This window comes from Octodon degus, unplaced genomic scaffold, assembly GCF_000260255.1.
Source record: "Octodon degus isolate 3935 unplaced genomic scaffold, OctDeg1.0 scaffold00011, whole genome shotgun sequence".
In the NCBI taxonomy this organism is placed as follows: Eukaryota; Metazoa; Chordata; class Mammalia; order Rodentia; family Octodontidae; genus Octodon; species Octodon degus.
In genome coordinates, this window is record NW_004524587.1 from 24,920,718 (window position 1) to 24,934,192 (window position 13,475).

At 38.2% G+C, this 13,475-nt stretch overlaps 1 pseudogene; it reads left to right on the forward strand.

Annotated features, from left to right (window-relative positions):
* The first annotated feature begins 543 nt into the window (after positions 1-543).
* Positions 544-13,475, forward strand: part of LOC111815091 — a 14,348-nt pseudogene continuing 1,416 nt past the window's right edge.

Here is a 13,475-nt window from a genome sequence, read left to right on the forward strand (position 1 = left end):
TTCTAATGGTGTTTGTAAGTAGGATCACAAGTCTGCATCTTGTACAGCAATTAACCCCTAAGAAGGATATATGCAGTGTATTATTTGTTGAAACTGTACTTTCGATTTGATTTGAAGCTGTTTCATTGCTATATGTTTATCAATAAAACTTTGAAAAGAAAATCCTAAGCAATTCAGGCTGAGGTACTAAAAAGGATGAAGGCAATAGGGAGCCCACATGTATTAAAATAAAAACTAAACGTGGAGATTATAGCCCTTGGTTACTAGGTTCCTGATGTGCACCAAGTCTTCTACACATTTTATTTGCAACTCTCAACCTACGACAAGGTGGAGGTTCTTTTATGTCCTTGCACAGAAGAGCATATTAGGAGTTAGAGAATGTTCTGAAAAGTGAAAGAGCTTTCCTGAAGTCACATTTCCTGGTCTCCACCTCTACTGATGCCTCCTTAGCCTATGCCACCCTCTTTGTCCACCTGGCCTCAGAGTTGGTGTCTCTGCTTCGATTCAGGAAGCTGATGCTCTGTGTATCACAAAGCATGTAGAATGGTCTCATTCAAAGCAAAGAATAAATCAGATCATCGCATGCTTCAAAATGCCAATACCTCTGAAAACCAAGCAGGTAGTTTCTTTAAAACCCAAACATACAACAACCAGTGACTGGACTCTTAGCTGCATTTTTTATGGCAAAGGATGCCTTAAGGGCAGGTCTGGTAAAGCATGAGGATCTGGGGATTGAACCACACTATCCTGAGCCTGACTGCTTTGCTTAAGCAGGCACTTAAACAACTGAGCTAATGGGTAGACCTCCTGGACTCTTAGAGATTTACCCAAGAGAAATGAAAATTTATGTTCATTCATAAGCTTGTATACAATCATTCATAGCAGCTATATTCATAGTTGTCTCAGTTACTCTTCTTTCACTGACACAGATACCCAACACCCAAAATGAAGGAAGAAAAGGTTTATTTAGCTCACAGTTAGTGGAGGTTTCAGTCCATACTCAGCTGGCTCCAAGGCAGAGCGGCACACAGCAGCACAGGGCATCTGTTCACTGCTATGACAAAGAGTAAAAAGCAAAAGGAGAAGTAGAAGCTCAGGCAGTTATCTAGCCTCTCTCCACCCATCACATTGTAATGCCTAGTATCCACCCCAGCACACTCACACCCATAATCCCAGAATTGGATTATGAATGAATCACAAATTCCAGAAGCCACCCTAAGCTTGCATGAGGCTTTGGCTGGACAATTAGACACAAACTATAACAATAATACTCAAAAACTAGAAGCAAGCCAATAGGTAAACAACTAAGTAAACTGTAGTATATTGATCCCACATAACATTACTTAGTAATGGAAAGAAACCATGTACCGACATAGAAGTTGAAAATGTCCAATCCCATACATATAATATTTTTGAAGTGAGTACAAAGGTATAGGCATGGAGATCAGATTACTGGTTGCCAGGAACTAAGGATGAGACTGAGGGTGGAATAGACATGAATGTGACTATCAAAAGACAACATGAGAAGTAATATTAGTGATGACTTCTTCTGAAACTTGACTGTGCTGACAGATACATCACTACACAAATTGTATAGCTACAAACACGTTTGCATAAACACATGTACACATGTGAATGAATACAGGGAAAACAATGAAATCAGTAGGTTACATCAAAATTAAAATGCTGGTTATGTCCCTTGGCAATACAGGCAAGGCAGGAGGCATCAATCCCTGACTTAAAACTATACTACAAAGATACTGTGATAAAATCAGCATGGTACTGATAGAAAAAGCAGACTTGAGTATTAGGGGGAACAAATTAAAAGACACAGACTGTTATGGTTTGTATCTAGTTGTTCCCCCAAAGCCTCATGCAGTTATGGGGTGGACTTCTAGACTTTGTGATTAATTCATGATCCAGTGCTGGGATTATGGGTGTGACTGCTGCTGGGATTATGGTGTAAATGCTAGTGGGGTTCTGGATGTGAGTGCTAAACCTGGCCTGGGGCAGATAGCCTGAATGCATCACAAGGGAAACTTGCTCTCGGTAGCTGTTGTTGCTGTTGCTCCTGCCCTTTAGTTCTTGCTGTTTTGCTGTATTCTGCACCATAAACTGCTGCTCTCTGTCATGTGCCAGTCTGCCTTGGAATTAGCTCAGTATAGACTAAAACCTCCACAGACTGTGAGCTAAATAAATCTTTCCTTCCTTCATTTTGGATGTCAGGTATTTGTACCAGCAATAAGAGAAGACTAACTGAGACACAGACACAACTACAAACACACGGGGCTGGGCATTTGGTTCAGCAGGAGAACATCTGCCTAACAAGCTGGAAACCCTGGATTTGCTCTTTTTTTGGGGGGGTGCCTCTCAGGATGCCTTCAGGGCAGGTCTGGTTTTGGCTTGAGGATGAGGGGATCAAGCCACAGCATCCTGAGCCTGACTGCTTTGTTTCAGCAGGCACTTAAACACCTGAGCTAATGGGCAGGCCCCCTGGACTTGGTTCTTGGCAGCAAAAGCAAATATAAACATCTCCTAGAAAACAATTCCACCAAAAAAATTCAGTAAAATTTATCAAAACCAAAAACAAACAAGGCAACCAAACATATTCAGCCATGTTATCTTTGACAAATGAGCCAAACATGTTCAATGGAAGAAGGATAGCCTCTAATAAATAGTTCTGGAAAAACTAGCTCTGGGCATGCTAAAGACTAAAGTACACCCACATCTATCACCATGGACTAAACTAAAGTCAAAATGGATCAAAGATCTAAATATTAAAAGAGAAAAACAAAATCTACTAGAAGATAAACTGGGTAGAAATTTTGAAGACATAGGGGGCTGGTGAGATGGCTCAGTGGTCTAAAGCACCTACTTAGAACAAGCTTAGCAAAGCACAGGGACCGCAGTTCGATCCCCCAGCACCACATGCCAGCCAGCCCCGCCCCCTGGTGGGCTGAGCTGGACACACACACACACACACACACACACACACACACACACACTCACATATATATAAATAAATAAAATTTTAAAAAAAAATTTGAAGACATAGGTGTAGGCAGAGTTCTCATAAACAAAACCCAAACTGCATGGAAAATGCTTCAAAGAATAAAAAAATGAGATCTCATCCAGTTTTAAAAGAAAAAAAAAAAATCACCAGGGGCCAGGGAGATGGCTCAGTGGAATAAGCGCTTCCCTGGCAAGCGCAAGGGCCTGAGTTCAATCCTCGGTTCTGCCCAAAAATAAATAAATAAATAAATAAATAAATAAATAAATAAATCACCAACAGAGTGAAAAGACAACCAACAGAATGGGGGGAAATGTTAACCTATCATCATTCAGACAAAGGAATGATGTTGGGATTCCATCTCACTCCAGCAAGAATGGCAATTATCAAGAAATCAACCAACAAATGCTGGTGGGGCTGTCAGGGGAAAGGAGCCCTTCTCCACTGTTGGCGTGAGTGCAGAATAGTGCGACCACCGTGGAAGTCAGTGTGGAGATTCCACAATAAGCTATAATTACCAGTCCCCTTTCATCCACCTATTTCTCTGCTGGATATCTTACGAGAAGAACTAAAACCATCATACCACAGTGATATATGTGCACGCATGTTTGTGGCAGCAAAATTTGTAATAGCTAAATTTTGAGAATACCCCAAATGTCCATTGTGCCTGGGTTTCTGGGGCCTGCACAGCACGTGGTACCAGGGATTGAACCAAATGTCTGTCAACTGAAAAATGGATAAAAAGATGTGGTCATTTTGTACAATGGAATATTACTCAGCAATAAAGAAGGGAAAATAGGAGAATTTTACAGGTAAATGGACTAAACTTCAGACCACATTCATAAGTGAAATAAATCAGACTCACATATGTAAACATCCTATTGTCTCCCTGGTGTGAGAAACTGAAAGAGGACCTAACATCCAGAATGTACAATAAATATGGAGAATTGAGAAGTATTTATTTAACAGGAAAAAGAACTAGAATGGGAAAAAGGGGAAATTATTGAAAGAAAAGGGGAGAAAAATGCTGAGTAGCTGTACTGATAGTATCTCTTGTTCATTGCATTTTTTTTCTTTTTTTATTTTGTAAAGAAAATTTTAAAATTTTTTAAAAATTAGAAATGATGTACAGTTTCACTACACAAAATAATAAGAATTGAACAATGGTTGTTATATTGTGCATTGTTGTCTTCAAATTAGTTGTTGAGATTACAGCATATAAGCACACGAAATTAGTCAAGCAAGATATAAAAAAATAAAAAAGAGAAAAACAGTATGAGCATTAACTGCTCCTTTCACTAGACCAGCAGAACTCAGCAGTAAAATTATCCAAGGTATCTTATACAAACACATAAATGTATCTTTTTACTTCTCTTCTTTATTACATCCTTTGCCTCATCCCAGTTGTTCCTTCCTTTTAAATAGATTCTTTCCTTTTGACAGTATCTATTGCATGTTTCAGATTTTATTTACTCTTTCAGGTTCTTACACTAGTGAGACAATACAAGGTTTACATTTGCAGGTAAGATTTATTTCACTGATGAATACGATATCTAGTTGTATCCACTTGCCTATAAAAATCTCAAGTTTGTCTTTTTCATTGCTGAGTAATACTCCATTGTATAAAAACACCACATCATTTTTATCCGTTCTTCAGTTAATGGACATTTGGGTTTTTTCAAGATTTAGCTATGACAATTGTGCTGTTATAAAAATGAGTGCACATATTGCTGTGGTATGATGATTTCAGTTCTTCTGGAAAAACACCCTGGAAAGGAATAACAGAGTTGAAGGGGACCTCCAATCCTAGCTTTTGGAGGAATCTCCACGCTGAGTTCCATAGTGATTGTATCACTCTACATTCCCACAAACAGTGAAAAGGGGGTGATTTTTCCCCACAGCCACTCCAGCATATGTTATTAGTTGATTCTTGATGTTCATGTTTCTTTCTGGGGTGAGATAGACTCTCAGTGTAGTTTTAATTTGCATTTCTCAAATAACCAATGATGTTCAACATTTTTTCATGTATTTATTTGCCATTTATATTTCTTCATCTCAGAACTTTATATTCATCTCAGATGCCCATTTTTGGATTTGATCTTTGAATTTCGGTGGCCTGATTTTCTGGAAAAAAAAAAAATTATGTTCTAGACAGAAGTCCTTTGTCTTTTTTTTTTTTTTTTTTTTTTTGGTACAAGGTCTACAAGATCTCACTGCAGAGATTGGACTCATAGTGATCCTCCTATTTTCAGTCTCCCAAAAGCTGAGATTACAGGCATGCCACCATGCCCAGTCACAATCACCATCTCAGCCCACCCCAGGGGCAGCATTGGCAGAGCAGGCCGGGTTTCAAACCCTAGCCCCTGCATCTGCCTAAGCAGGCACTTTAATCTTCTGAGCTATGGGTCGGCAACTTCTGTGGATGACCAACTGCTGCTGTGGACTGCTGGACTATGTTGGATTGTTTTGCTGGGTTCCCACACCTGTGGTGTTTGGATGTCGGTGGAGTGCCCATTTCTGGCAGGACTGAGCAGGGAGGAGCTATACAGAGGAAGGACCGTTTTGTGCCTATGTATGCAGGGTGGTTGGCATGGATGTGCAGCTGCTTTTGCTTGGTTCGGTGGGAAGGAGGATTTGTGCTAGTGGTGTTTGGACAGGACGTTCTGTCTGCATCTTGTGCTGTGAATGGCCACTGGGAGGATGGCAATGTACAGTGTATTGGTTGTTGAGGCTGTCTTATTGATCGGTTTTGAGGCTGTTTCAGTGATATTTGTTTCTCAATGGGACGAAATAGAAAAATAAATAAATAAAGTAAAATAATCTGCTGAGCTATCTGGCCAACCCTTCAGAAGTCCTTTGTCTGAGGGATACTTGGTTAAAAGTTTTTTCTCATTTATGGGTTTTTCTGTTTACTCTGTTGATGATTTATTTTGATGTGCAGAAACATCATAAAGATTAAATCCCAGTTGTTGATTCTTTAAAGTATTTTCCATGCAGTTTGGTTTTTGTTAATAAAATCTTTAACTACCCATCTCTCTACAAGATTTCTAATTAATATGCTGAGCTGTTGAAAGCTCAAGTCAACAACTTCTGACATTGCCAGTCTTACGGAAAACCCACTACTGGACTATATTGGAATATTTTGCCAAATTCACGCACCTACAATATTTAAATGACAATGGAATACCCTTCTCTGACAAAACTAAACAAAAAAGGGGGATACAAATGAATGACCATTTTGTATCTGTATACTTAAAATAGGATAGATATACAATTACATTCTCTTAATTCAATGAATAGATTTGTTCACATAGTGTTTGTAGATAGGATATCATGTCTGCATCTTGTCCAATGAATAACCACTAAGACAATAATATGCAATATACTAATTATTGAAACTGTGCTAGTAATCAGTTTTGAAACTGTCTCATTGCTATTTGTTTCTCGATAAAATTATTTTTTGAAAAATCCCCAGTCCACGGGGACCTGCCCAGTAGCTCAGTTGTTTAAGTGCCTGCTTAAACAAAGCCCTCAAGCTCAAGCTTCTGGGGTTCCAACCCAGACAGTCACTGCAAACCAGAAAGGCCCTAAAGGCATTTCGAGCCTCCAAAAAAAAAATCCCCAGTCCAAAAGATAAAAAAAACAAAAAAATTAAAAAATTAAAAAAATTAGGGCCGGGGAGATGGCTCAGGGCCGGGGAGATGGCTCAGTGGAATAAGCGCTTCCCTGGCAAGCACAAGGACCTGAGTTCAAACCCCGGTTCTGCAAAAAAAATAAAAATAAAAATAAAAAATAAAAAAATAAATCCCCAGTCCAAAAAAAATAAAACCTTGACTTGCCAGCAAAAAAATGGAAGAATGAGGGGTAAAGAAGAGAAAGAAAGGGAATATAAAGAGTTATGGTGTCATGTACATGTGTTAAATCCTTATGATAAATGTAATCATTATATACTGCAAACATGTGCTAATAAAAATACAAAAATTGTTAAAAATAAAATTAAAAAAATAAATAAATTTACAGAAAAAAAAGATTTCTACATACTTTCTCTTCCATTAGATTTAGTGTCTCTGTTTTAATATTTAAATCTATGGTCCATTTTGACTTCAGGTTAATGCATGGTGATAGTCATGTGCCTAATTTTAGTCTTCAACATGGGGAAAGCCAGTTTTTCAAGCACTATTTATTAAAGAAACTATGTTTCTTCCAATGAACATGTTTGGCCCCTTTTTCAATAATACACTGGTTGAATGTATTTGTAGTTCTGTCTGCATCTTCTAATCTGTTCCACTGATCATCAGGTCTGTTTTTTGCCAGAACCATGCTGATTTTTATCACAGTAGCTTCATAGTATACTTTCAAGTCAGGGATTGTAATGCATACTGCCTCACTTTTGTTGCCCAGGATTACCTTTGCTATTTTCAGACTTTTCTAGTTTCAAATGAAATTTAGGGTAGGGTTTTTTTTTTTTATTTTAAGATCTATGTGATATACTATTGGTATTTTCATCAAGATTGCACTGGATCTGTATAACAATTTTGGGATTATGACCATTTTCACCATGTTGTGAAAATGTTGGCTGTTGGCTGTTGGTTCTTCCTATTCACTAGCAAGGAATGTCTTTCCCTTATCTGAAATGCTCTTCAGTGCCTTTTGTCAGGGCACTGTAATTTTCACTCTATATGTCTTTTATTTCCTTTGTTAGATTTCATTTTTTGAATGCTATTGTGAAAGCCTTGATTTCCCTAATTTCTCTCTTGGTGTGTTCATTGTCTGTGTAGAGAAATGTTATTGATTTTTGAGTGTTGACTTTGTATTCTGCTATGCTACTGAATTTGGTTAAGTCTACAAATTTTGATGGAGTTAGTGGAGACTTCTATGTAGTGTTTCATTTCAACTGTGAATAATGATATTTCACTTTTTCCTTTTCAATCATTATTCTTTTTATTTCTTTCTCTTCTCTAATTGCTCTGGCTAATGTTTCCAGAACTATATGGAATAGGAATAGTGACAGCATATATTCTTTTCTTGCTCCTGATTTTATTGTTATTTTTGTATTTTTTTATTTTTTATTAATTTTATTGAGAAACAAATAGCAATGAGGCAGTTTCAAAACCAATTACCAGCACAGTTTCAATAATTAATACATTGCATATTGTTGTCTTCACAGTAGTTATTCATAGTACAAGAGGCAGACATGATAGCCTGTCCACAAACACTATTAGTACAAATCTTTCTTCTCATTAAATTAAGAGAAAGTAGCTGTATATCTAGCCTATTTTGCATACACAGATACAAAATGGTCCTTCATTTATATCCCCCTTTTTTTGTTTAGTTTTGTCAGAGATGGGTATTCCATTACCATTTAAATATTGTAGGTGCATGAATTCAGCAAAATAAGATAATTTTAAGGCTCCCAGTGTCTCAGGTTTAGAATGGCTTCTGTGAAAATGTTGAGGGGTGTGAGAGGCAGCTCAACAAGGCTCCTATGATGACAGGGGACAATCTAAATCTCCTTCAGGGTCCTGCGATGATAGAGGGGGCAGGCCACAACTCAGTGAAGCTCCCTTGTTGGTGGGAGGGGAGATCAGGGCACACCAAGGTCCCATAGCTGTCCAGAGCTCAGCCCACCTTTGTGACATTGGAGGTTACATACTGCAGCTCAGTGAGGCTCCCACAAGTGTGGAGGACCTGAACAGGGCTCTATTTTACCTTCCGCAATAAAGGAAATTTTAAAATGCTAATTATGATGTTGCATCACAGTGTTGCAACATGTTAACTTTGCAGAAAATATGGAATAGGATACATGAGATCTCACTGCTAGGTTATTTACAATAACCACATATAAATCTGTATTTTTCAAAATAACAAGTATGAGTTAAAACAAAAACTCATCCAAAGGCTCCCTGTCACATTAAGAATAGTATTCTAAGATTTGTCCTGGCTTACAGAGTACTACTGGCTTACAGAGTACTACTTGACCTCGGCCCTCAGGAGCTCTCTGATATCTCTTGCCATAGTCCTACCTATTTCTTATAACACTGATACTAGAAATGCTCTTCCTCCAGTCTCCACAGGACCAATTCCTCCCAGTCACTCAGCTCTCAGACAGGTGTCTTCTCAGGGTGGCACATAAAGCAGCACTCAACCACCATTATGCCACTCAGTATTAATTAGCACTATGGCACTATAATTTTTGTTCATTTCTTACATTGTTCATATTTTCTTTCCATCAGTCAGAACAGTGCCTGTACACAGTAGGTGCTCATAACCATTCACTGTGTGAATAAAGATGAATGTGAATGACAACATGTGAAGAAAGGTCTCATTTAAAACAATCAAAGGCTGGCAAGATAGCTCAATGGACTAATCACCTGCTTTGGCAAGCACAGGAACCAGGGTTCGGTCCTTGGTCCCACATGCTAAGCCAGCCCTACCTCCAGGGTGTGCTAAGCCTAAGACAGAGTCCAGGTGTGATTGCACATGCCTGTAGTTCCAGACTGGGGAGGCTGAAACAGAAGGATCACCACGAGTCTGATCTGTGTAGTGAGACCCTGTACCAAATATATAAATGAAAGAAAAAATAGAAAAATAAAATTTAATATACCAATATACCTATTTCACTTACTAGGTTTCTCTGGTCAACACATAAGTCCAACATCAAAAATTATTTGAAACCATTGTGTATTAGGCAGACCTATATCTTCTGTTTCCCTAACAGCCAAAGGAAAAAAAATTTTGAAAATATTCCATCACTTCAGGGCAATATTTGCTTTAAATATTCTCTATTCCTGTCTTTAAAAACCAAATAGAAGCAATGTATTGACATTCTCATTTTCAAGTCCATAGAGGGTTTCATTGTCACAGTCACCTGCGGTTATCAAGTTGCTTCCTTCACAATCACTGGTCAGGCGAGGCCTGGCACAGGCTATCATATGCTTCACACATTCCACTCCAATCAGAATAGAGCTGTCTTGTTCTTCAGAATAGATGAAAGGCTTGGTATTGATTTCTACATGAGAAAAAGTGTTTAACTCTTGTTCTTCCAACCCAAAGGCCCTGGAAGCACCAGTATTTTTCCAGAGTAAAGCATCCCACTTTCTCTAAGACTGTGAAGGATTCTTCTCAATTCTACAGTGGGAAGGACCACTCTTGAACTGAAAAGTCATACTGCAAAAAAGTAAGGTGTCGTGTGTTCAGCAAGTGCCACAGCTTTACCTACAGAATGTAACAGTGTTGATCATTCTAATTCTCTAACTGACTAGATCAAGTTCAAGGGGAGAGTATGGCAGCCTCGAACATATACACAGGATTCCAAAGGCTAATAGAAAAACATACACTGGTCTATTCGCTGAGTTCACCCCAGACTCCCCATATTAAGACAAATGAAAAAAAAAAAAAAAAAAAAAAGACAAATGCAGGAATTTTCATGCCCATCTTCTGGATGAGAAAATTGATTGAAAAATTACATCTTCTCATTAAAAATAATTTGTTTTTTCTTCTGAGATGAAAAGTTATTTGAAACAACCAGATCAAAATTATTATCTCCTGCTCGGGACCCCCAGATCCAGCCCAGTCCAGGCCCAGCATGTGTATGGGAGAGCTTCTGGCTTCCTTTCACCCACGTGACATCTCCAGACAAAAACTCAGGCATGCCCAGTGAGTGAGATCCTCTACCACACCCTCAGGACCCCTCCACCCCTCCAGAGCCACCATCCCCAAGCCCGCCCAGTGAATGAAAACTTCTGTGACACTCTTGGGATCCCCAGATCCAGCCCAGCCTAGGCCTGCCTAAAGTGGGAGAGCTTCTACTCTTCCCTGGGCCCCCTTGGCCAGAGGCACAACAGTGGGGCACCACAGGTTCACTGTTGTGCCGAGGTGCACAACAGGCTCACTTCCAAGGGCTGCAGCACAAAGGAGCTGAACACAACAGCTAGACCCAAGCCAGGAATAACTGGATAATCTCAAACTGAATAGATCTGAAAATGAATTTCAGTAGGTGCTAAAATTATAACTGCACCAAAGCTCTACACCAAAGGTCAGAGGTCAGTGCTGCATGAAATTACAAAATGCAAAATGCAATCTCAGGCTTCAAGCCCACCGAGAACAAGTGCAGAAGACACTAGCTCAGCTGAAATGTTGACTCAATAGCATCAGAAATAAAGAAAAAACAGCAGAAAGGTACAGAGGAATGCAGAGCAGAATTAATTTTTGAAATCAAAAAGAAATCTCTGAATTCATACTATCTGAAGGAAAGAATCAAATGCAGAAACATATGGAGGAAATCCAATCTGAAAAAAATACTGTGCAGTAAAAGAATTAATAACTGATTATAAAGAAGACATTAATAAAAAAAAACAAAGATTAGAAAAATGATGGATTCCTTGAATGAGCAATGCAAGAAAGAATTAGATCACATGAAGCAGAGTCAAAAAGATATGGAAGAACTTAAAATCTCAATCACAAGCTTGCAAAACCATTTGAGTGAAAGTGAAGACAGATTTTTCAGATCTTGAAGACACTGGTGTAGCTAGTGAAAAGATAAGAAAGGATCTCTTAAAAACAACTAGAATTCAGGAAAAAATAATTCAATACCTGCAAGACGATGCAATGATGGACAATGTGAGACTAATACGCATCAATGAGAAAGAAGGCATCAATACAAATGATATTAAAAAACTATGGGCAGAAGTATTAGCAGAAAACTTCCCAAATGGGAGGAAACAATCTGACATACAGGTAACGGAAGCATACAGAACGCCAAGTAACCTCAACCCAATGAAAAACATGCCAAGACATATAATAGTCAGGATCCAAGGAATCCAGCACAAGAATAATATACTGAAAGCAGTTAAAGAAAAGAAACAGATCACATTTGAAGGAAAACCCATCACAATTATAGCAAACTTCTCTCCACAAACTATGAAGGCAAGAAGAGCATGGAGCAGAGTACTTCAAGTCCTCTATGAAAACAAATTCCAGCCCAGACTACTATACCCTGCAAAACTCTCTTTCAAGTTTGATGGAGAAGTGAAATACTTTCATGACAAAGAACAACTAAAGGATTTCATGATCACAAAGCCAACTGTACACAGACTGCTGAAAGATGTTCTACAAAAGGACCAAAATGATCAGAACTCCATGAATGAGAACAGAAGGAACCCACTAAATAGGGCAAACAATTAAACACAGGACAAAAAGCAATTAACAACAGTAGGTAAATAACATGTTAATTGTAAGTTAACATATTTCAATTATAACCATCAATGTAAATGGACTAAAGTCACCAATTAAAAGAAATAGACTGGCACAGCGGATTAGGAAACAAAATCCAACAATATGTTGTATACTAGAAACACACTTAACTCATACAGAAATTCATAGGCTTAAAGTCAAAGGATGGAAAACAATACTACATGCCCCAGCACCTCAGGAAAAAAGCAGCGGTAGTAATCCTGTTCTCTGTCTGTCTCAACTTCAAACCAACAATGATCAAACGAAATAAAGAAGGCCACTATACATTGATTAGGGGAAAAATTCAAGAGGAAGAGGTAACACTCATAAATATGTATGCACCAAACACAGGTGCACCCAACTATATAAGACAAATCTTAATGGACATGAAAAATCTAATATGCAATACCACAGTGTTAACAGGAGTCCTTAACACCCACTTATCCCAAAAAGATAGGTCAACCAGACAAAAAATTAGCAAAAACATAGCAGAACTAAACCAGAGCTTGAAACAAATGGACTTGGTGGACATATACAGAGTGTTCCACTCAATGACGGCTGAATATACATTTTTTTCAGCTGAACATGGTCATTTTCTGAAATAGACCACAGCCTAGTCCATAGGTCATGCTTAAGTATATGCAAGAAAACAGAAATTTTCCCATGCATATTATCTAACCAGAGTGCAATGAAACTGGAAATAAATGACAAAAGAAACCACAGAAAAACCCTAAATATATGGAAATTAAACAACACCCACTCAGCAATGAATGGGTCACAGAAGAAATTAAACAAGAAATTTAACAATATCTACAATTCAATGAAAAGTCAAGCACAACTTATCATAATTTGTGGGATACGATGAAAGCAGTTCTCTGAGGAAAATTCATAGCTGTGAACTCACACATTAGGAAAACAGAACAGGAACAAATAAACACACTAATGCTTCACTTTCAACAACTAGAAAAAGAAGAGCAAACCAAACCCAGAGCCCAAAGACAAGAAGAAATCATAAAGATTAGAGCAAAAATTAATTCAATTGAGATGAAGAAAACAGTTCAAAAAATTAACAAAACAGAAAGCTGGTTATTTGAAAGATTAAATAAAATCGATAAGCCCCTAGCTAACCTCGTCAAAATGAGGAAAGAAAAAATTCAAATACAAGCAATAAGGAATGAAAAGGGTGTAATTACCACAGACTCAGTGGAAATTCAGATTATCAATAGCTACTTTG